The sequence below is a fragment of the Macrosteles quadrilineatus genome, unplaced genomic scaffold (genome assembly GCF_028750875.1).
Source record: "Macrosteles quadrilineatus isolate MER2022 unplaced genomic scaffold, UCM_ALF_1.0 Scaffold_1__1_contigs__length_201487025, whole genome shotgun sequence".
NCBI classification, from domain to species: Eukaryota; Metazoa; Arthropoda; class Insecta; order Hemiptera; family Cicadellidae; genus Macrosteles; species Macrosteles quadrilineatus.
Window position 1 is genome coordinate 58612152 of NW_026542594.1, and position 26284 is coordinate 58638435.

Consider the following 26284-nt stretch of genomic DNA (forward strand, 5'->3'; position numbering starts at 1 on the left):
TTTTGAAAATATATATGGGAATGGATGGGGATTTCAAATGTTTATGGAGTTGGACTATAGTATAGAACATTTATATAGGGGTGTATGGGCCGAGAGCATGGAGGGTCTTTAAATACCCCCGCCGCAGCAAACCTGCAGACTAAGCGAATTTCAACTCGTCTTATTAAATTTTTGCTCAAATATTTCCATAAATAAGACATATTTTTATCCCCTATTTAAATAACATTCGATTTAACGAGTGCTTAGGTTTGCTGCTACGGGAAAGGTAAAAAGTGTTTTTTGACTATATGTCAATAGTATAGGATGAAATAAATAAATTTGCCAAATTTTATCAATATATATCCATAAACAAGTAAACTACAACAATTTTCATTTTCTCCATAAGAATAACATGGGAATTATAAATTACACTATTTTTTTATTTTCTCCGTGACCGTTAGGCATACAACAGCGCTTCAATATACTAAATTATTTATTTTTTTAAGCTCTACAAAACGGTTTAAAAAGAAATGGCAAATTTTTTTATTTTTAGGGTCAAAAATGGGAAAACCCCATTTTTACCCCATAATACCCCCCGTAAACCCCCGTTCCCATAGTCCGATCATGCTGGTTCGCGAACTCGTTCGAATAAACGTAGGTTTACACGTTTATACCAAATTTCATCGAAATCGGATCATTTTTGCTCGAGTTATCGCGCTAACGGACACATATATAAGTATATATATAAATATATATATATATATGAATTTGAACGATTAGTGTTTTTGGCCTCTGGGGACATCAAAATGAAAAAGCAAATCGGTCCCGCGCCCAGGTCTTACCATGAGACCTACGGTAATAGCTACTTCCCTATAGGGAAATTCGCTAAAAAGTGGCTAAAAAAGCTCACCATGTTATTCTTATGGGAAAAACGCCTAAAGTGAGGTATCTTCCTGTTATAGCCTCTACTTTACATATACACCTACTAGTACATGGGTCAATAAATGAAAGAATTAGCTTTTTAAGCTTAATTTTGAAAAAATATAATAGGGGATAAGTAAGGATTATTAATATTTATGAGGTTGGACAATTATATAGGAATATGTAGGCAAAGATCGGGAGTTTTTGAAAAAGGTTGTTAAAAATGATCCCCATGTTATTCTTATGGGAAAAACGCTCAAAGTAAGGTATCTTTGTTATATTTCCCCTACTTATTTTGTGTTTCCATCGTATGTTTCATTAGTATTTGTAATTTTTAAAAGATGCCTCGATAACATCGCGCACGCAATGAAAATAATAGGGATATGATAATCGTTTTCACCCTTATAAACTAATTATCAAATCTATCATGGATTTTGAAGTAACGAAGTGACGCAGGCTGATAATAATGCTTTAAAAGTAAATCATTCGTTTAAGTCAAAAGACATGTTTGCAATTACGTATCCAGGCAAGGTTCCTGAATCTAATAAATCATCAAATGGTTATAAAAATGTAAAGATGAATAAAAAAACTTTTTTTCATAAATGTGAATCACGAAAAATTAGGTCAGTACCAGGTCCAGCTGTTACCACGAGACTTACGTTACTAGAATGTGGGAATTTTACTAAAAACAAGAAAGAATCGCTATTCTAAAAACAAAAGTACTTTACAAGTTGTATAAAACTATACAATTTTAGAAAAGAAAAATCGTGCAATTTATGTTCTCCGACCAATTATCTTGGAACAGTCGAAATGTAACATTGACCTAAATATAAATAAATAAGTAGCCTATGTAACGTTTGGAGGTCAGAGTGTAGGCTGACACTTTCATACATGCATCAGAACAAAAGTTCAGTTATCTGTTTCTATTACGTTGGCTAACCTGATCAACGCTCCATCTCAGCAAGTTCCCGAAGAAGCCTTCTTTACGAAGATGTCGACATAACGTTAAAAAGAAATTTGTGTAAATGATATTTTATGTCTGTTTTAATGGAAATTTATGTCAACTGAATCAAAATTCACTTTGGTTAGGTTAGGTTAATGAAAATTTTGTTAGTTAGTAGCTACAAACAAATTGAATTGTTTAAAGGGGTTTTCCACCCGATGTACGCTGATCTTTTGATGGTGCTGTCTACTCCCACCTTGTTTCGTCGCTGCGCCAATGTTCCATGGGGCCCCGATAACGACATCTTACTTGGGTGCTCAGCTTCGAAGCCATGACACCTTCGTTCTTCGCTTCGTCTACTAAAAGGGAAGTGACCTACTTAACTTACCTTCTCTCCAAATTTCTGATTTTTCTTTGATAACTTATTTAGTCTAGGCCTAGTGAAGAAATTTAAGTTCAGAAAATTTAACTTAAAAGAGAGCTCTCGATCCCTAAGGCATGACAAATTAAATCAATGAACATTTTGATATTTTCGTAAAACCGTCGACCGACATTGTGTGAACCCCGGAAGGACTACAAAGTGCCATCGGACACTACCCACCTGCAGCGGAAATCTTTCTATTTCTTTGGATTCAAGAATTCTAGTAATAGGCCATTGTTTTTAGCTTAAGTAGTGTATTTTGTTTCATTTGAATTCTTTTTTATTGTCTGTACCATTTGGCCAACCAAATCTGAAAATATTTTTGATCCTATGAAAATCGGTAGGCCTAGCTAGCCTAACCTGAAATTAGATCTGTTTTGAGAATTAACTCAAATAAAGTAAAGTAATCCATTTTGATTTGTGCCTTAAATATTTAAATCAGTGCCTATAATTAATTTTAGAACTTGTTGATATTTAACTTAAAACTTGCTGATATTTAGACGTAGCCTATTGATTTTAGAACTTGAAAATCCGTTTAAGACTGCATTTGAAGTCTGATTTTGAATATTGTGTATAAATCATTATGTTAAACTAAGTTGTTAGATTTTAAGTATTGTCTGAATTCATATTTGAAACCTTGTTGATTTATTTGATTTGAATTCAGTCATTCATTCATTTAAATATCAATAAACTTGTGCTGATTTATTTTAACTTAGAATTTGAACTTAACTTAAAAAATCAGGTAACATTGCTAATTGTTCTCCTTATTTGATTTTGATATTCATCCTTAGTTCATAGGCCTAAAGGATTGTTTTATTTATCCAAAGGGATCAATAGGTAATAGGGTTTGTTTGATAAAGGGTAATTTGATTTCATTTTAAATAAATTGTTGTTCTTTCTGTCACTTTGTCTATTTCATGTGTTCTTATCTCTAGGCCTAAGTTCTGTTAAAGGTAAATGTGACTTGTAAATTTTCTGAGAAATCACAAGGTGTCGATCCCTCTTGATCGACTGGCGCCCATAAGAATTTATTTGAATTTTGTGAGACAATTTGAGACCAGTAAGTTAGGCTATTGGATCATAAATCCCACCCCATCAACTGACCTTGTTTAGCCGAAGGCAAAATCAAATTAAGTAACCTGTACCGGTTACACCTATAACAAAACTTCCATTCGACAGAATATCAGTGTTGAAAATACGCATTGCGTATAAACTTTGCGGTACTTCTACGTACTTTATATAGTGAGTCATTTCAAATTGTGACAGTGTGTACAATAAGATGTTTTGAAATATTACAAAACTAAGAAAAAAAAAAGTGACAATCTTACAATTTTACACTGAGAAATCCTATTTTATGGAACACCTTTGTAATCCAGCCTATAACGAGTACCGCAAAACTAAACCTTCCCCAAACCGAAAACTAAAATATAAAACAACCATTGAATAGTAACAATAGTTTACATCATAAAACATTTTTACCTAGATTAAACCTAGGTTAAACCTTGTGCTTATAAAGAATAATGTGGTTTCTGAAATCCATTGTTAACACCATTGTACCTCCACTATTGATTATAGAACTGTGTCACTTATTTTATAAAAGTGCATTGGTTATTTAATTATCTGCAAAACTTAAATATTTTATTAATATAAAACGTATAGACAACAAGTATAATTGTAATGTATAGTTAGTTATAGCTCATGTAATTGTTGTACGTTTTATTTGTGTGCTCTGTTGATATGTTGGACGCATCGATATATAACTACTACTGGATTGCTGGCTGAGCTCGCTAGCCCGAGGGTTGCGTTCTGCACTTGAAGGCGTCGGGTAGGGGCAAGAAAGGGGCAAGAAACCCGCACGGTTTTACATCGCACTGACGCTGTGATATCATTTGTTTACCCTATTTTAACTATTGATTCACGAAAAATGTTCATCGGGGGATATTTTGACTCACTTATCTAGTTATATTAAAAACCGAAAGTATATAAGTTAGTAATCAATTAATTGCTATACAGTACAACGTGTATTTACATTGTTATAAAGTTGGGCGATAACATAGTATTTGTATTTAAAAAATTGCTTGGATGGTTTGGGTTCTGGGTTTTACAAAAAAGGTTGATAAATTAAACAATAAAAATACAGTACAGTTGTATAAAAACCATGTATTTGAATACAGTACCACACAGAGTAGCCTATATTTCACGCATGATTAAAAAGTACTAATTTTGTTAGCTTTTGACGAATGCCAACTTTTGACAGTGCAATGGTTTGCTCTTTAGCATGACTGTAGCAAATTATATACAAAAAATTCCGATTAACTTTATCAGCTTAATTTCGTGCGTGTCCTCTCCAAAGTCAACGTTAGACATATGGGTGTAGCTACTTTAATTGCATTCGTCAGCTGCCAAAAGACTAACACATTCTTCACATGTTACTGTACCTAATATTTTTCTAAGAATAAAACCAGACATATAATATAATAAATTATTCTTGTAGTATGATCCAGTTTCCGCAGATACCACTCTTTGAAAGTCAATTACATCGTTTTCTTCACAGTCATCAATATCGCAATTAACAATTGCCTTTGTCTCTGTATTTGTATGCCTTATGACTGTAAAAATAGACAGTGAGTGCAAATTCTTTCATTTTTTCTGAATACACGGTCCTGAATTTACTGGTGTTACTATTTTTCATAGAATGGGCAATTAAATCTAACGGAAATCCTGAAAACTTTTCCTCTAAAACCTCTATAACCCATCAGGTGCTTTAAGTTTTTCTTAAACACTACAACCATTTCACGCATGGATTTTATCGTAGGATCTCTTCTGTTTAGCCGCGGTTGAAGAATTTTGACCTTTCGTCTCAGAAGAGAGATAGCTCCATCCATTATTTGTCCATTTAAAAATACGTACAATTCAACACCTGTTCTTTTATAAAGTATTAAGACTTTTTTACATTCGAAGTGGGAATAATGGAACAAACAATCTTTCATACAACACAAGAAGCAACAGTCAAAGATTATTTAGATTGCCCAAAGTAAACAAATCAATATTTAGACAGTCTTATCAGTACAGTGGGCCAAAATATTTCAACCAATTACCTCACGATATCAAAAGCAGTGCAAATTTAAAGTCATTTTCTATTACTTATTTAAATTACCACCACAACCTCAGTCGGATTTTATACAAAGATAAACAGATGGATGACATAGATTGAACACAACGTCAACATTGACCTAGGATACTGCAATTAGACAAACCACAAACCATCCTTTTATGGAATCGTGTTCAGTGTGGTTAAGTTTGGGGGTGCCTATATCAACGCCCTTAAACGTGAAAATATCACTTTTATTTCAACTATGAATATATTGTAGTTTAAATGAACTAATATGGGAAATTACGATGTGCATTTATTCTATGAGGGTGGGTAATTATCAAGGATAGAACTGATAACGGTATAGATAATAAACATTGACAATTACGTCGTTAGCTTTACTAGCGAGTTTACTTTTTATATTCCTGCTACATTGGACCAGTTCTTTTTTTCAAATGAATTTTATTTGAACCAAACAGCTGTTTCAAAACAAACTGTTATTGTTTTTATTTTTATTGGTTTACACTTATTTATTTTTAGCAATCAAGTTTTGATGTTAGGACACCAAAGTTAAATTATGTTTACTGTGAATTTTATTGGATATTATCGTTTTATTTTAGGTCGCTTCTATTCAGACCTAATGGAAATTGTGTATAGTAGTTGTATTGTGGTGATAATAATTGTGGAAGAGGCAGGTATGCTATGGAAGGTGGTATCGTTGACTAGGTCTATACACTTCTCAATTGTCTATTACTCTCTCTACTGTAGGCAACTTATAATCAGTGTGCGTCTGTGCGAATCGGCTGCAAATCTCACTTCAACGGTTTTCATTATCATTATCAATTATTTTTATCAATATTTATCAATTATTTTAACATTATCATTTATCAAGAAAACCCAATCATCATATAGCTCTCCAAGTATCCATAGTTATCGTCTCCGCAACAATTTCAATCTTTCAGTACCACGACACTCAACCACTTTCTTTCAGAAAAATTTCCACTTCAATGCAGTAAAACTTTTTAATGACCTCCCTCTCCCTTTGAAAGCCGAACAGGACATCGGAAAATTCAGGAAATTAGTTAAGTCCATGTTGATAAATAAGGTCTGCTACAGCGTCCGGGAATTTGCTGGTAGTCTTTAACCTTATTAAACATAAAAGAAAACAATTTGTATATAATGTATTTAGTAGTTAATTAATTTCATAATAAATGTAATCTCTTGACTTAGCCAATGCAATGTATTGTTAATCTGGTTGAATAAAGGACTTTGACTTTGACTTTTACATCGTAAAACTTGCAGAATTGCTGTTTTATTGTAAACTATCGGATTTAAAATGCATATCGTATAGGCCTATGATGGAATAAAAACAAATTTGGTCACACAACATTTGTTACAAGACGATTTTTCACATTAAAACAGCAAGAAACTTTGTCTTTATGTGTGTAAACTAGCTGATCTGAATTGTACACGGCGGTTTTAACTGACTACTGAATTCCCGTACGTAGGACGGGCTAACACCTCGTAATATTGTTATTTTGTTTAATTTAACAACTGTCATCAAGACGCCACAGAGAGTGGCAAGGTGTTTTTCATGTGTGGACTGGACTGAAAGTTTATAGAATGTACTTTATATTGTTAATTTTTATTGAACGTTGTCACATTAACTGGATGCTGTGGCAATGTAATTCTGAGTTTTTATTTCATGTATATGTAATGTAATTATGGTGGAATAAATCATTATTTCATATTTCATTAATTCATACATTGCTAACCAAACTACCACGTGAAAGTGCTATCTGTCCACTAATAACTGGCAGGATGATTCATTCACAGGTGGTTTACTTTTGCTTCTTCGTACATGACCTCGAATTGTTAAAAAAAAACTATTATAGATTTGGCGGGGTTGTTAGTGGCGGAATAATTTTTTGGCGGGATAGTTCGTTGGCGGGAATAGAAGCGGGCGGCGGCGCGAGTTTCTGTTTTGCCCCTACCGGGCGCCTGCAACACCGCGATACGTCCCGCCACTCACACCTGTACGCGACCGAATTTCTCTACACAGCTCTTTTGGACAGCGCGCAATCCAGTAGTAGTTATATATCGATGGTTGGACGTCCATGGGGTGTAAACCGAGGGGGCTCTTAGGTAATAAATACGCCTTATCTTTATGTTAGGCAGTTTAGGGTCTACATTTTTTTATGTAAGACCACTCGGTTCAGTAATATTAGTATTCACCCGCATAAGGACACAAAGATGGAAAGAAGGTTAAATAATTGTTAGTACAGTAATTTGCTTAAGAGTACATAACCACAGGCAATATAATACTCCATTGTCTGTGACATAACTACAACTACTCAGCCCTGTCAACGCCTGCGGTCCAAATGTTGGCACACCTGATACAGCACAGCACAGCGCAGCGCATCAGTAGACAAGGCACTGAAAATAACGGGTTATAGTCCTTGGAGACAATCAGAGAACTACAAAGACAACTTATAATCTCACATTATACTTAAATATTTAATTTACATATTCAAATACTAGCTGTAACCCGCGGGCTTTGCCCCGTTTAACTTCTTATTCAAGATTATTTCGTACGCATGGCTCAATCACGTCCTGGTTGAAGTTTGTTCGCTACGCTCACTCACCTTTAGGTTGGAGCTCGTTCGCTACGCTCACTCACCTTTAGGTTGAAGCTCGTTCTCTGCGCTCACTTGCCTTCAGGTTACCTCGTTCGCTACGCTAACTCGCCTCCAGGTTGAAGTTCGTTCGCTACGCTCACTCACCTTTTGGTTGCAAATTAACTGTTGTCATAAATGTAAAAGAAATAATAGTGCTGCACCCTGTTGGTAATCCTTGTAACTTTAATGCTATTGAACATCATAGAACAGAACCAACTTGTTTAATTGAAACAGCTGAGATTCAATAATTCCATTTCTCATAAGGTTAACATGGGAAACCCCAGAGCCACTGGGGTGGAGCCCGAAAGGATTTTTGAAATAAGAATATGCCTATATGTTAATCGGGAATGTGAGCTATCATCATGCCAAATTTCAGCCCAATCCGACCAGTATTTTTTGCGTTCACTTGTCACAAACATACATCCATACATCCATACATCCATACATCCAAACTTTCTCATTTATAATATTAGTAGGATTTATTATTATATTTAAATTACAATCACTCTGTAGTAAAATATTTTGATATGGTAAATAACTCTACAGCGGCTGTTTGAAATTTATTTATTTATTGCCAATGGATTTCACCAATTTACAATAATAATTACAATATAGTGAGAAACACATCATGACTAAATACTAAAACTAAGTAACAATGCAAAACTGATGAACAATACAATAGGGATACATTCAAAATTTAAGACAGAAAAAAAACTACTTATACCTAGGAGTAACAAGACATAAATAATACAAGACATACGGTAATTGAATAAATAGTAAAAAGTTTAAGTCTAAGAAATATGTACATAACAGAGACAAGTGAGACTAACCTAGGAAATCCTACTAATATTATAAATGAGAAAGTTTGGATGTATGGATGTATAGGCCTCAGCGGAGGCTGTCAGCCCGAGACATCGTGGAGCCTTTGTTTATTTTTACTAATACTGATGAATATGTCCTCAAAAATCCCTAATCTTAAACTTACCATCACTAATAATTAACTTCACTCAAAGAAGGGGTGCAACTTCTGAACTTGGCGTTATAGCACCTGTTGCATGTAACTCTACGGTGATGATACAGTAGAACGTAGAAAGTAGCCTACAACGTACATCGCCTACATACTGTATCGTGCAACGGTGCAGAAATGAAGACCTTACAACAATGGCACATTCAGCAGAAGCTGTGTTTCTTTGTTGTTCCTCTCAGATGATCTTTTGTCTGCTCGTTTTCATCAGTCACTATTCACTGCTCATTACTCACTACCCGTTCATTCGTTCATTGTCCGTGATGAAAATCTTACGCTGTAATAGTGGTATGAGTAAGTGTACATCAATACCAGTACCCCTCCTTAATGCAGGAAAACAAAACTATTACTTATACATTAAAGTACTTTGAGGTTGTTTTTTTTTTCTATAAGTTGTGTTGATTTATCTCTCTCTCTCTCTCTCTGGAGATTGACTCTATTGAAAGTAAAATATCTATGACTGTGAATTTAAATAGTCCAGAATACATCTCTTATCTCTTGGCCCTACGTATTTCTAAGTGTTGCCAAAATATTGTAGAACATTACATTGGATGGCTTAAATTTAAACGTATAACATTTATTTAAAATGTTGTTGAATTACAAAATGATAATAGTAATTAATCGAATATGTAATTTTGGCGGGCTGCCGAGTGTATCCAGCCAGCCACTGCACAACTGGTAATAAATGGGCAGTTCCATATTAGTCAGAGAAATATAGGATTTGACCATAAAAAAATTGCAAGAAAACGTTTTATGGTTTTATTTTGTAGTGTTGGGTTTTCAGAATGGCATACCAAAAGCTGCCAAAAATCGATGCACGAGAAAACCACTAAAATCACTATTTAAAATGGCGGCTTTTCTCAACATTGGAAAAATTTTGAAAAAAGATACCACATGCATTGTGTATGAACATTATTTGAGAAATTGACTTGGGACCACCACCGATATTTATTGGGTCGTTAGTACTTCATTTTGATAAGGAACGCGTTTTTGGTTGCCATCTTGGATCCGCCATATTTTACATAGATATATTTCTTTTAATGTAGTAACAGTGTTGTGACTACACATCATTTCAAACTATATTTTTACACTGATTTCAATGCTGAAATCCGTTTATAAATATATTTTTTTCGGTTAGAAGATATGTTCAAACGAAAACTCTCCCCCATACATTTATTAAGGACGTTTCGTAGTTTGATATGCAAAGTAAAACCATAAAACGTTTTCTTGCAATTTTTTTTAATGATCCATGTGTCAGTTTTTTTAGTTTGCTTGGACTATATGTTACACTTGTGGATGAACAATGTTGCACTCCTTTGGTGCATTAACAAGAAAAGAGGCTGTTTGAATCAACAAGTAAAAACCGTATCTACTGAGTTGTGGTCTACCGATATGTAAGATTTTTACCAAGGTATGTAGGGATGTACATTGGGGGGTTACATACAGTAGCTATGTACTAATTTCTCATGTCATGGAAGCAGTTATCTGCTACGAAGACATTATCTAAAACTACCAATTATTTCAATGAACAAACAAACACGTCAATATAATCGAAGCTATTTGAGCAGACATTAGAATATCAGTATAAGAGCACTTGTACAAAGGAAATATCCTATTCTATAATAACCTACCCTATACTATAATACGAGCTAAGTCTGTTTGTCTGTCTGCAATATATATCTCGAAATCCAGTGGAAGAACTCTTACTAAATTTTGGAATTAGGGACTTATAGCCCTAAAAACGCGATCGGAAAAAGCCACTACCTCAGGAAAATTCGTATTTCGCTTTGAATTCGTAGGTTGCTAAGGAACTATGACGGTTGAACAAAATAACAAGGAAAGAGTAAACTAAATACTTGTAACATGTTTTTACAACAAGCCATCTACAGTATACTAGCAAATTACAAAATACAGTACAAAGGGAAAACATCAGTTGTTGTAACTACTTAGCAAATATTACACTGAAGATTACTCGGCATAGGGGAAAATAGAGTAGGCCTAATTGTTTATTATTGGTGACGTTTTCACTTTTATTTGAGTGTATATTTTACAATTTGTATTCACTCTTTTATTGTTTACATAATTTTGACAGCTGTGTTAAGTTGAATCTATATATAAAGCCAAAAGTACCCATGAACTTTTGAGAAAACTACAAGTCACACCCCCATAAACCATATACTTAAAATGTTCGTCATGACGAGAAACCTTGCGCAAAATTATCCATTATTTCATAAATTGCCCTATAAGGTCGTATAATTGCTTTCCTAAGGGAACTTTCCATTTACCTAATGTTAAAAATACCTCAGCTGTTATTATTTGTTTGTATTACCATTACTGTATTCTGTTTTGTTTATTTCATCTTAACTTAACCAATCAATAGTTTTATTAATACTAATGTAGTAAAACGGGGTGGAGCCCGTGGGTAACAGCTAGTTAGTATTAAAGTTAAGTGCATTACAATGATCTTTATAGTAAGCAATACACGCTTGAATCGGACTTATCTGTCTTAAGCTAATCCATCATATGATAGTATTTTAGAGAGTCATGCTGAAGTTTTACTTATACTTAAAGAAAGATTTAATTTAACCAAGAAATAATTCAGACCCCTTACATACGCTGTACTATGCTGTATTACTGCTAATGCTATTGTAGCTGATTGCAACTGAATGAACCTGTGGTTGTATATTAAGTTAATTCCCACTCTAGGAACTAATAACAAAAATACTTCTTTTATTTTGTTAACATTTGTTTTATTTATTTACAACGTCCATCATAATAAACTGAAATAATAAAAGCCGAAATTAGTTATAAAGATAACGCGAGTTTCCATACCGAGCCATGGCTCGGTCCCCCGGTACTTATAATTTTGAACAGTTTAATATATTTCAATGGCGGACTAATATTTCTTTTCAGTTGCACGTTCTTTCGTGGACATAACTGATGTTATTTCTATAACGTTTCAATTTCATATTATGATTTGACGAAATATTTTCACTGTACTACAGTATATTATTTCAGTTTCCTCAATGAAGTTTAAAGAACATGAAATAGCCATTTAAAAGTTTTTGCAAATCCTCTTCTTCTTGCGCATTAAAAGTTTCAACTTTGGCGTCCCTCGTTTAAATGCAATTCACAATCAGGAGGTTTTGTTTACCACAGATCATAGCGTTTTTACCAAATGCAATGTAGAATATATAAATAGCCATAACGTTTGATATAACATATTTTAAGTAATTGACTTTATTAGCAACATTGTTATTTGAAGTCACAATTCGATTCATTCAGGCTTACGAGTTGACTGAGGTAAAAGACCCAAACAAACAAGGTAAACACCCCTGCTGTAGCAAACTCATTTAACGAGTACGTAGGTTTGCTGCCAAGGGGTAGAGAGAAGTGTTTTCTTTATAAAAAAGTTAATTTTATAGGATGAAGTAAACACATTTGCCATATTTTATCAAAATATACCCATGAATAAGCAAACTACTACAATTTTCTTTGTCTCCATAAGATGGTAATTTTAAAGGTACAGTTTTTTTTTTATTTCCTCAATTACCATATACTGCAAAATATATCAAATTGAATGAATTGTGTTTTTGGCCTCTGGAGACACTAAAATGAAAAAGTAAATCGGTCTCGGGTCTAGGTCTTTACGTATCGCCTACGGTAATAGCTTCTTCCCCTGAGAATATTCTCCAAAATAAAGAAACCCCTAAACACAATCACTACAATTTGCATCTAAAGGAATTGGTAATTGAATCAAATTACTAATTTTACACATCATTCGTATGTTTGAGAAAGCAATTAATCTATATTATTTACACTGGTCGTTTTGATTTGTTCGATCAAGTTCGCTTTATTTATTTGACTCTACGATAATTGAATGTTTTCCGTACGTCTACATCCTTAGGCGTTGTATCAAATTGAATTCATTTCTCCCACGACCATTTCTGTGATTTTCTGTAAATTCCTACAAGTTAGGGTATAATTATACTAGTTCAAAATTATGACTCTTAAAAACCACAGTTACCGAATACGAAACATCGTTTGAAACAATGCTGAAATACCGAGTCGTACATTTTCATTCGAATGAGTTCTTCTTCAATTTAATTATTTAAAAAATGAACATTATGTAATTAAATAACTTCTTGATCAGCATTGTACGTGCTATTAAATTTACGGAAAGTAAATAAAAGATACGTCTTATAACACTTAAAACATATATTTACGCTTATACTGTTACTCACAAGACGGTAAATATACAAAATACCCCCGCCGCAGCAAATCTGCTGACTAAGCGAATTTCCATTTACCTGATTGGATTTACACTAAAATATCTCCTTTAAAATATCACATTTATTCCCTATTTAAATAGAATCAGTTTAACACATACTTAGGTTTGCTGCAACAGAGAGGGTTTAAAGTGTTTTTTTATGTAAAATGTTAATAGTTAGTGAGAAATAAAACATTTTCCAAATTTGGGCAAAAAATGTTAATAAACAAGCAAACTACAACAGTTTACTTATTCTCCATAAGAATAACATGGGAATTTTAAATTTAAAATTTTTTTGGAATTTTCTCCGTAACCATTTGGTGCATTATAACGCTTCAATATACTAAATTATTTGTTTTTTTAAGCTCTACAAAATAGTTTAGAAGGAAATTGCAAAATGTTATGTTTTTGAGTCAAAAGTGGGTAAAACCCATTTTTACCCCATAAAACCCCCATAAACCCCCGTTCCCATGGTCCGATCATGCTGGTTCGCGAACTCGTTCGAATAAACGTAGGTTTACACATTTGTACCAAATTTCATCAAAATCGGATTGTTTTTGCTCGAGTTATCGCGCTAACGGACACACAAACACACACACACATATATATATATATATGAATTTGAACGGATGGTGTTTTTGGCCTCTAGGGACCTCAAAACGAAAAAAAATCTGTCCCGGGTCCAGGTCTTACCATGAGTACTACGGTAATAGCTTATTCCCTATATGGGAAATTCGCTAAAAGATGGTAAGTGCTGATCGATTTCGATTGGACACTCCAATCACCATCAGACCCAATATGCGAATGATGATGATGAACATTCGCCTATTGGGATGATGATTGGAGTGTCCAATCGAAATCGATCACTACTTACCATCTTTTTTGTATATTTACCGTCTTGTGAGTAACAGTATAAGTGTAAATAATGTTTCAAGTGTTATAAGACGTATATTTTATTTACTTTCCGTATATGTAATTACCGATAGTCGTTCAAACGTGCGAAGTTGTAGTACAATAGATTCTTTATACCTGCAATGTTACAAATTAAGCTGATGTATGTTTCTTTATTGAGTTTATATTGAAACTGGCTTACAATAAAATGATGTTTGTGACATTATAACACCCAATGTGAATGACAATGTCTCAGTGAGGACATATATTTAATCCTACAAGGGTTACACAATCGATATACCAGATGTTTTGTAAGAATCCCTCAAACAGTCAACAAACACAGCACAGCCACACTTTAGATAGAGTATTTACATTACATAATGTGGAAAATTACACTAAAGTAAAAGATTACACAGTGTTGTAGCAAACAGAATCCCAGTTAAGGGTTGTTTTAGTTGAATACTGTAGTATAGCACGTTTATCATAATGTGAAGTAGTCTATGAAATAAAACCGACAAATCACCAACACCTAAGCTTTGAATAACCCAGTAATCACACCTATCTCAGTAGCCCTGGTACCCACACAACATATAGCTCAACATTCTAACATTCTAACACACTACCTAACGAGTTATTTTCTAACTACCTAACCAAATCATAAAAACACAATTAAAATCTATTTAGAAAATGTCTCAATCTTATTAGAATGTTTTAGCTTGTATAACAGCTTAAACGTGAAATAAAAGTGGTCCCTGTCCTGGGTCCTAACATAACGACCTAACGATTATACATTGGCACATAGAATCTAAACTAAAATTGCTAGATAGAAAATAATAGCCAATTCGTTTGAATCTGTTTTTGGTAAACATCGAGGTAAGGTTCTCCTGTTGTTGAAAACAAAATCGTAGTGTATTGTACAAAGAATGTTGATTAAATATTCTGCAATAAAAAACAAGTGAAGCAGAAATACGAGCGCCCTTGCGGAAAATGTTTCCCGAAGCCTTGAGCGTTTGATTGAATATAATTACAAATTTGTTTGGAGAAATGAGAAATTTATGGTTGATTATGTTCGATTGGTAATTCTAAACTCGTAGAAGCAGGTAAGAAAAACTTTAAAACCGTACGCGGAAAATTTACCAAACATCTATTCACGAAAAATTCCAAAAAAATTAAAAATAAAAATATTAATCAAAATAATAATAAAAATAATAATAATAAATATATTAATAAAAATAAAATAAAAATAAAAATATTAATAAAAATCAAAATATTAATCCTACTAATATTATAAATGAGAAAGTTTGGATGTATGGATGTATGGATGTATGGATGTATGTTTGTGACAAGTGACCGCGAAAAATACTGGTCGGATTGGGCTGAAATTTGGCATGATTATAGCTCACATTCCCGATTAACATATAGGCATATTCTTATTTCAAAAATCCTTTCGGGCTCCGCCCCAGTGGCTCTGGAGTTTCCCATGTTAACCTTATGAGAAATAGAATTATTGAATCTTAACAGCTGTTTCAATTAAACAAGTTGGTTCTGTTCTATGATGTTCATAGCATTACAGTTACAAGGATTACCAACAGGGTGCAGCACTATTATTTGTTTTACATTTATGACAACAGCTAATTTGCAACCAAAAGGTGAGTGAGCGTAGCGAACGAACTTCAACCTGGAGGCGAGTTAGCGTAGCGAACGAGCTAACCTGAAGGCAAGTGAGCGTAGCGAACGAGCTCCAACCTAAAGGTGAGTGAGCGTAACGAACAAACTTCAACCAGGACGTGATTGAGCCATGCGAACGAGATAATCTTGAAAATTAAGAAGTTAAACGGGGCAAAGCCCGCGGGTTACAGCTAGTAAAAATATAAAATATTAAATTAAAAATATTCCACGAAAAATTACGGTTATAAGTACTTGTTTGTTTAGTATCGTCAAAGAAATTCTTTGATGTTACACAAAATATTAACAGACTATTTACCTTAGCAAACTGTTAATTTTGTTAAACAAGTATTTTTGTGGTTGATTTGATCTATATCTATATCCATACTATTATTATTTATAAAAATCTAATAGTGTCTGTCTGTTTCTCTCTTTATGTGTGGGTGGTTTAAATTGTACAAAAACATAACTGCTATACTTGGTGATTCGGCAATTTGGTCCTGGTCTATAGTTTTATTTGTTCTGTGTTTTTATAAACGTTACCTGACAACGTGTTTCGTGGGTATAGTGGCTCCACCCATTTAATATGTATGGCAGTTTTTTGGGACTATTGAAAACTACAGCAGGTAGTGCTCTTAACATCCACCCAATGAGCTTCATATAAATTCGTCATTCGATCACCAGAAATCGTGTTAAAAATTGATAAATAAACATACTGTAGTGCTTGACAGTTGAGGGGCGGAGCCCTGAACGTTGAATGTTAATTTAAAACCGTAAATGAATATATATTCTAGCCAAGGTGTAAAAGCTTTCAAATGAGAGCTAACTGTCTAAATTTCTTTCATGTGAGGCTATATAGAAAATCCAATTGATTCTTTTAATATTGTGTTAATATAATCGTAAAATAAATTATATAAAATAGTAATAATAAATATAGTTATACTATAGTAATAAAGAAATAATGATGATTCGTTATTTTAGTTATATTATCAAGATCAAAAATGTTATTATTTCTCAAGCCACTGTTTGTTTGCTGCTGGTGTTTTTAGGCTAGAGACTAAACATGTTTCACTTTGACGTTAAATAATTGCTAAATAAATCCTGTTTGCTTGAGCGACGTGTTTATCTGTCAGGATTATTTACAATGTAGAATTTCTCTCAAAACTCTAAATATTGCGAACGTAGCATAAGTGAACTTTAAATCCATATTTACACAATATATAATTGAACCTACTACACTCCTGCTTTTGTTTTACAAATACTCCTCCCAACGGCTGAAGCGATCAGCATGAAATTTAGCACAAACATAGTAACAAACTATGGGAAGGTATAGATCTGAAATGGTACAAATCTGACAACAGTGCTCTTCCCTACACGAATTCAAACTTTTAGAAATTTAACATGGGCATTATGGGTTGCCACGACAGTATTTTCAAGATAACAATAAATACCCCCACCGCAGCAAACCTGCAGACTGAGCGAATTTCCATTTGCCGGATTGTATTTTCACTCAAATATTTGGTATTTAACAATATTTTAGATTGTGACAAAAATAATCCCCATAAAAAGGTATACATAAATTTATATTTCCTTGTCTCCGTTAAACTCTACAACTTTTGGTAAAGATGTAAGCCAAAACCTTGAATGTTAACAATGTAAAGAGATGTCAAGAACGAAAAATATTTTTTTGATCTAGATTCTTTTGGAAATATTTTATTAGTCTAACTAATTTTTCTTAGTCATATCCATAATTTTTGCACAAAATAGGTAATGCAATCTCATTGAAATTTAATGTTCTATCTAGCATTGCAAGTCAAAATATATTGTCATTTTATTTCATTCTAGAGGTCAAAATGACAAAATGTTCAACGGATACACTGAAACATTGAAAATTGATTTTTACGTATAAATAGAAAACGAGTGTGTTTAGAAACTATGATTATAGGATTTTTTCTAGTTTTGATCCAAGGAACCGTTTCCCCCAGTTTGTCAGGGTTCCAGTGAAAAGTACTCTATATGAATTTGAACGGATGGTGTTTGGGTCTCTGGGGAGTGGGGACTTCAATATGAAAAAGTAAATCAGTTCTAAAATAAGTAAATTTGCTAAAAGCAAATATTTTATAGCAAACCTGCATAACAACGTAAAAAATAGAAGATCAGTGTTAAGTAAAGTTTGTTGTGCTACAAACATGAACAATGAGCTAAAAACACAGCAAAACTAACAACTTCCCATTGTAGCCTACATCTGCATTGATTATGCAGTACTACACGGAAACTGATAATACATTATTTCTCCGACTCAGATATCGCCTATTTATATTTGCAAGTATTACCCTTAGCGCGATTACAGTTTGTTTTGCGCTAAGTTTCTTGTTTGTAACTTTCCGTTGGTTTGGTCCGTGGTCCGGTGTCAGTAGAATAACACCAACGACCAACACAGCGACATTCCGAGCGATAAGGTTCAAGGTCGTCGCGGTCGCGGATCCGGTAAAGCTGAGATACTTCAAGGTCACGGATGTCGATCACTGACTTTCTCTCTGACGCAACCTACCAAACAAACCTCCAGTCGCTTTTCCGCCTTAATTACAGCAGTCTACCGTGGGATACCTAGTAGTGCTCTGGTATCATCAACCGTCATTGTGATGATTCAGTGAGGTTATCTAACAGCTGATACGCCGTGACGTCATCACCTCGCCACGCGATCAGTAGTTGTCTGTCGCTCAGTGAGTTGAGTTGAGTGAGGTGAGGTTATGTGTCTAGCGCGGCGCTAACGCGGTGAAAGTGACTGCGGTGCTGCTGTGGTGTGGTGTGAGATTCGCCTCTGAAGTGTTCAGCATCTGTTGTGATCGTGAATTCTAGTAAGTTTACAATTATTCATTTAATTTACTTTCAGTGTGCTTTATTTCGAACGCAAGGCAAATATTAATGACCTAAAGTACTTTAAAAAAGTTGTAGTTTTGGTGTCTAGGAACAGTTTTAACACGTTTTAAAAATGGAACGTTTTAGGTGAGTTAGAGAAAGTGGACAATGGACATTAACCTAACACTCCTATACGTGTAATGTTTTCGTAGTGTGTGTGAAAGTTGAATGGTAATTAGGTGCAAGTGGTTGTCCCCTTTCTTTTTGGTAAGCTTTTAGCAAGAAGATTATAGTAAATTACACACAAAATAAATTGTTATATATTAAATGTAATGCATGCACGTTGATGCTTCTGATAAGTAGTGCTAGTGCTGCAACAGCAACGTAGCCTATAACAACCCTTACGGAAGTAATTTATTTATTACTGATGTTGTAACTGTGAAGAAACCACGTAGGCCTACCGATACTGTAAAAATCCAACATCTTTATCTAAGTGCATCTTTGTAGACGTGAAACTGATATGCAATGAACTTCAACAAAAACCCCGTAATATACTTTTGTTGTGGTTGTTTTCAAAATTTTAATCGGAAATAGTTTAACGTTTAAGAGATCAAATGCAAACATCGTAGGCTAGTGCTAATCTCAAAGTTGACAATGCATTTTGTTCACAAATAATCTTGTTCACCGGTTACGGTGGTTTTATAGCAAGTAATGTAATGAATGGGGTTTCAAGCTTATGAATAGAACCGAAAAACGAAGAATGATGTTCAGAGATTGACACCATGCATGTGACGATACCGTATACAGTATAGAGTTACCACACTACATTGTGTGTGTGTGGGTAAGGCACAGAATCGGCACGCTTGTTGTTCTGTGGTTTAGTTAGTTCTAAAAAAGGTAAAAGGGTATATCAATATTTTAGGATGGATTAGATCGTTTTTTGTTGTTGGTAACTTGTCACTCAGTTGTCATGTCACTGTCGCTGTCACATGATGCGTGACTGATGTGGCTAGTCACTCATTACTCACTACTCAGTACTCACTATGTATAAGCATAGATAACACATTTACCACATACAAGCCAGGACGGTATTTGCTAAGGTTTCTTGTACAGTTAGTTGTTTGTCGCTAATGGCGTAATGTATGACTCAGTTACAAGTCAAGATATGTCACCCTCACTGGCATACTCTTGACATATAAACACCCCACATTTTGAGACTCGAAGTCAACATTTCTTGACGTAATATGAAAAATGAGATTAGTAGTCTACGAGGCTGTTTGCTTACTGCCCAAAGTTTAATATCTCGATTATGAAGCAAAGTTTTGGTAATCAGGAAATGCAAATGAAGCAATGCAGATGGTATTCGTTTGTTTGCCCACTGGAGAAGTGTAGGCCTGCGTAATGATAAGGATGCCGAAGCCTTATAGGTCGATCTTTAGACAAGTATTTGTATTTGTATTCAAGCTCGACTAACTACTGTGGGCCTGTCTATGTATACTGTACCTACTACTTTTAAAGACCCTCCTTACCCACACAACACTCCTCCAAAACATCCAAAAACTTTATCAGCTATTAAAATTACACTACCGTATCGAGAAAATATATTTATTTTTAATGCTTGTACCTGAGGCCGTAAATTGGAACCACCGCTTTACGTTTTCTATCAACCGTCTTCTCCTGATGGCCATGGAAGAAATTCGCCACACTCTTTACTCTGCTGTAGCCAATCAGATTTGTAATTCGATTCACCTGGTTAAGTATTTGCTAAATCGGAAATGTAGATCCACACCTTTCTGTAACGCTCATTTTTACCTACACTCACACTCTTATAGTCACTACTCTTTCCCCACCTTCATTCATGATGGTAGCCCAAGCCCACAAGTACAGTAGGTTGACCAGCTCCTGGTACATGCCGAGTGCCGAGTGACCCCAGGTCAAGGTCTAGACTCAACCAGGGGCGTGGACATCTACATCTACGGGTCATTCTAATTAATTACCTCTACAATATACACGAATATTGAGCAATTGATGTTGAAACTGTTGTAATCCAGTGACGTTATGCTTAGGGATTACGTCAACACAAGTGGACGTTGTGATTGTTATGATGTTATGATGGTTGGTTTTGATCTGTGCTTATAACTAGTTTATATCAAAGTGAGTAAATTAATTACTACTAATTGAATGGAGTATAAATGGTCGCAAGCAAGCCCAACCGTTAAATCCTCTGCTTCTGCTCAGAGTGTTTAGGTTGCTGGACAATCAGGTACCTAGTGCTGACATTCCAATTATTAATTTGTAAAACTATTCAATAAGCGCATTCAGTGAGTTTGCTATCACACAACATGAAATGGACACAATTAAGGTATTATTGTAAAACATTAGAAAAGTTAGTGTATCACGGCTGCCAAAACTAGTCAAATTGTTTTTTCAACTTATTTTATGATAGTTTTAGAATTGTGGCTAACAACCACAATTAGCACATAAACTTGATAGCTTATCAGGCACAAATGTACCCATAAAAGCAATGTAAACTTGAGTTGAGTTTACAACAGGGTATGTTTGTAATGACGCGCCGCTCACTATGATCAAAACCTTTGTCTGTTTATTTAACGTGTTCTCTTGAGAGTTTACAGCTAAGGCATTGGCATATAACATTATTGAGCTATTACAATGGAATTATAAAATTCATTTTACAGTTTAATTCTTTCGTTAGTTCATCCATAGTTTTATTAGTTTTTTTCTACTCTGATTCCAATACTCCTCAGAAGTTAAATCTTACTATGTCATCGACTAGTTGTACATTATGTTAAAACAATTTATCCGTGGCAAACTACAAACTTCACATAATTATTGATTATTCTAAATATATCCATAATAACGTATGAACATAGACAAATACCCCCGCCGCAGCAAACCTGCAGACTAAGCGAATTTCCATATACACAGCTGGAATTCTACCAAATTGTTCCCTTAAAATTGTCAGATTTATTTCCTATTTAAACACCATTAATATTAATGAGTACTTAGGTTTGCTGCTACAGGGAAGAAAATAGGGGGGTTTTATTGAAATATTAATAGCTCAGTATGAAGTAAACAAAATTTCAAAATTTCATAAATATATGTCCATACACAAGCAAGCTACAACACTGTATTTATTCTCCATAAGAATAACATGGTAATTTTAAATTTACATTATTTTGCGATTTTTCCGTAACCGTTAGGCATGCAACAATGCTTCAATAAACTAAATTATTTGTTTTTTTTGAGCTCTACAAAATGGTTTAGAAAGAAATTGCAAAATTTTATGTTTTCAGGGTGAAAAATTAGAAAAACCCATTTTTACCCCATAAAACCCCCCATAAACCCCTGTTCCCATAGTCCGATCATGCTGGTTCGCGAACTCGTTCAAAAAAATGTAGGTTTACACGTTAATACCAAATTTCATCAAAATCGGATCATTTTTGCTCGAGTTATCACGCTAACGGACACACACACACACATATATATATATATATATATATATATATATATGAATTTGAACGGATGGTGTTTTTGGCCTCTGGGGACCTCAAAACGAAAAACTAAATCGGTCCCGGGTCCAGGTCTTACCATGAGACCTACGGTAATAGCTTATTCCCTATATGGGAAATTCGCTAAAAGAATTAAATATAGACTGTCAGCCGTGCTGCGGTTACCATAGCTACGTAACTACACGGCGCTCCCAGCGGTATGCTCCAGAACCTATGGTAACCATTGTAACCGCAGCACGGCTGACAGTCAGTCTATATTTAATTATTTTTGTCTATGGTATTAATGACATGGATTTAAATCAAACTTCCTAGCTCGAGCATTATAAATTTCCCCAGTTGGTTCATAGTCGTAATTTAACTTATTACTTTTAAAGGTTTCCGAGCAAACACTGAAAAAATACACGAAAAGAAGACACTGAAAAAAGGTTCACGTCACTTGTTAAAGCAATCGTAGAGAAACTGTGTTGAAAACATCCATAGTTGTTGAGTGTTGTCGTCGCCCAGGTCACAGAAAACATACTATACTACTATAACCCAGAATGCCAACCGCATGGTAAAAACCATTAAGCGTTTTGAGAGAGCTTTGCCTGTCAATCCGTAGGCAGCGCCAATTGACAGGCAAAGCTCTCTCAAAACAATGGTTTTTACCATGCGGTTGGCATTCTGGGTTATAGTAGTATGTTTTCTGTGCCCAGGTAAGCAGAGAAGGAACCTAACCCCACAACGTCGGTTACGATCATAAACCAACTACTGTACTACCACATAATGAAAATTAGCCATCACGAAACCAATTTTAATCACCCTGTGCTTGATTAATTATTGTCTAATCATAAGTGTTTCTAAGCACACGTTCAATGTTGCTCATTAGTGAATAATTACGTCACATCTTCTAATGCTCAATAAAACTTCATACCACTGAGCTGGAATGTGAGTTTATATCGATTTCATGTAATCACTTAAATGGAATAATTTTGACGAGTGAGACTCTACTGCGTGGTTCTAAGGTGACCATGTAATGTCTTTGTAACGTGGATACAGCGAAGAGGGTATCTTAATTACTAACGTTAGTTAAAATACAAATGTGAAACATTCCAGTGAATGCACATGCATTATAAAATGTCTAATATAATTTTAATCCATACTAAAATACTATAATGCCTTAAAAAGTACTATCTAAAATACTAACACTTTATTATTTGATAACAATTAAATTTTATGATACATAATAATAAATGCGTTTTAACTTGTAGGCCTAATGTACTTAGAAATGTACAGGGTGGCGCAATGCTAACTATACGATTAATAAATAACACAAAAACTATAATCTTTACACTATATATATGAAAAACACATCAAAACGAGGGTAAACTTATAACATTTTGTTCGATAAGCCATATATTTTAACAACATCCTTAAAATGACGTCCTTGAAAATGTTGAAATTCGTTGCGTTACCTACCGGTACTTGAAAAAACTGCCGAATACGCTTTCAAGCATTTCTTTAAGTAATCGCTTGAACCTCTTCGGTGATTCTCTGCCTGAGTTCGAGCAGGCATCTTGTATCTTGTAGGGGTGGAAATTGAGATCTTGATGCCAAGGACTGCTTCGTGGCGGACTTTGAGTGACTGCGCCTGGTAGCCTACTCTCTCTAACATTGGCTGGTGTACGAACAGTTTGATGGCTTCCACCAATCTTTTTTTTTTGGGTTGACGCTGTTCCACTAAATAATGATACCTAGTTCTCTATTGTAAACAGTCTCGGAACAGCCCCGGTTAGATCAATATTGAAATACTTCCTGGACAATCTCTGTATATTTATAAAAGAATCATTATTCTTAAAAAACGTTTGCACAGATAAATCACGGTGTTCAGGATTCCAAAACGCCATGTTTACTGAAATGGTATAGTTCAATTTTGTTTATGAGAACAGCTGTTCACTCATTGTTGCAATATTTATCATCTGGTAGCTAAAATAAGTTGTATAGTTCTCATATATAGTCATATGATACTTTTTTTGAAGCCTCTGAAGAAAGATAATCCATATTTGCTCATCAACCCCTTGAAGCCATGTACTTGAATTTCGCTGTTGAAATGTGAGAAAGCTTGAAGAGAGGGTGGCGTTATAACTGTGCTTCCACTATAGGCCTTTCACAGGCACGGCTATTTACTTCTAGGTACTGATCTCAGCAAAAGACTTCTTTACTTCTGATATTTATTGATATCATCAAGATCATTGTACTTATTTATTTCTAGGTACGGTACTCATGAAATGGCAGCTTGCTGCTGGCTAAGATTAAGTGGTTATTTAGGGCAGGACTATTCAATTAAATATATATTCTTTTGTCATAATTGCTAAAGCTCTTGCCTAACCGATAACCATGTCGTCGGATGGGTAAATTAGCGTAAATTAGCTAGCAAATATATTTTTTTTATATCATCCTGGCTTTCCCCCAGTGACCTTCTTATTCCCATTTTATCCTTGTGGAGAAAATATTTTATTACATTCAAACTGTTCAATACTTTTAAATTTACGCTAATATTTGGAAAAATGTTGTTTTTAACTTGTAATTTATGGAATCGTGTGATATAATAAAGAAAATAAAATATAAATATTTACTCTGTTTTACAGGTTTGATGTTTTGTTAATCTAAGTAAATAACATGTTATTATTTCATGTGTGGAGAATAGAGCTTCCTCCTGTGTATACACTACCGAGTGTGCTGTGAGAATAATCAAACAGAAAACAGCAAGAGATAAATACTGAGAAATCAACCTTACCACTACGTTATGCAAGTAAATAACATGATATTTTAATGTGTGTATGATATCAATTTCAACGGAACATTTATTTTTATCGAGTTTCATCTATTGTAAGGGATGGCACCTGAATTCCTTTGTATGATTATTTATGATAGGTGCTCAAGAAACATGATCAGAGTTTTGAAGTTCTTGATATAAGTGTTAAACATGTTTATCATAATGGAAAAGAATATTTGCTTACGTCATATAGGTATGTTGGTATTAACGGGTCCCGAAATTTCGGGAACATTTTTAGAGAGATTATATTTTTATTATCCGCTTATACTTAGTTAGTTATACTTTGTACAACTAAATCTAGACTTCTACTGGACCGATTTTGTTAATTAATGCGTCATTAGAAAGCCTAACCCATGTAGATTTCCAAATAATTATGAAACTTAGATTTTATTGGATATTTAAGAACAAAAAATAAAAATAACAAAAATACATTAAAAACTGGGTTTTTAAGTTTCTGTTTTCAAGATTCTATTTTTATCTTCAAGATGGGAAATTATATTTTTTAGATTTAATTTGGTATTTTCTCGGGATGGGATTTATTGCAACCGTCAGCAATTTTGCGGCGTCGTGAGTGACGATGACGACGTCTCCTAAATCGAGGAACATGTTCACGATAGTGACGTAAACTCCGGAGATGGTGTCTCCGTGACCGCGGCAGATGTTAACGATTTTGACACGATTTTAGGCGATATCCACGATTGTTTCCCTATTGCAGCAAACGATGATGATATCCTCCGTGATCGTGGGAGATTTGAACCCCCACACGGATTACAATAAGTATATCATTGTTATAGGCACACATTACCCAATTCATGATTATTAAATCCAATACTCTTTCCTGCTGGTAACCGCTTCAGGCCTTAAATCTCTACATAGTTTTAAAAATGCAGAGATAGTCGGCTTGAATTGGTTTGTGAAGTGTTGTTTTTACTATAAAACTGATATTTTTACAGTTAAATTAAACCAATATGTAAATTTGGTTTTTGACGAACAGTTGTTATTACCTTTGTATCACCCGGTATGCTATAAGGGGGTTTGCCCATTAGGCCCATTAGAATTTAGATATTATATGATAGTCAAAATTGTCACAATCAACACATTGCAGATTAGAATGTTTGCTGTATAATCCGAGTTCACAGGTTCTGTGGTTACGTAAAGTTTTGTCGTTAAATGTATGTTAATTTTAATAGTGACAGA

The 26284-nt window shown here is 34.3% G+C and overlaps 1 protein-coding gene across 1 annotated transcript in view; it reads left to right on the forward strand.

Annotated features, from left to right (window-relative positions):
• Window positions 1–18430: 18430 nt before the first annotated feature.
• LOC128983214 (glycoprotein 3-alpha-L-fucosyltransferase A-like) overlaps window positions 18431–26284 on the forward strand; it is a 60341-nt gene continuing 52487 nt past the window's right edge. The window contains exon 1 of the mRNA XM_054402426.1: window positions 18431–18741. The gene's annotated coding sequence lies outside the window, so the exon portion shown is untranslated. The remainder of the gene's footprint in view (window positions 18742–26284) is intronic.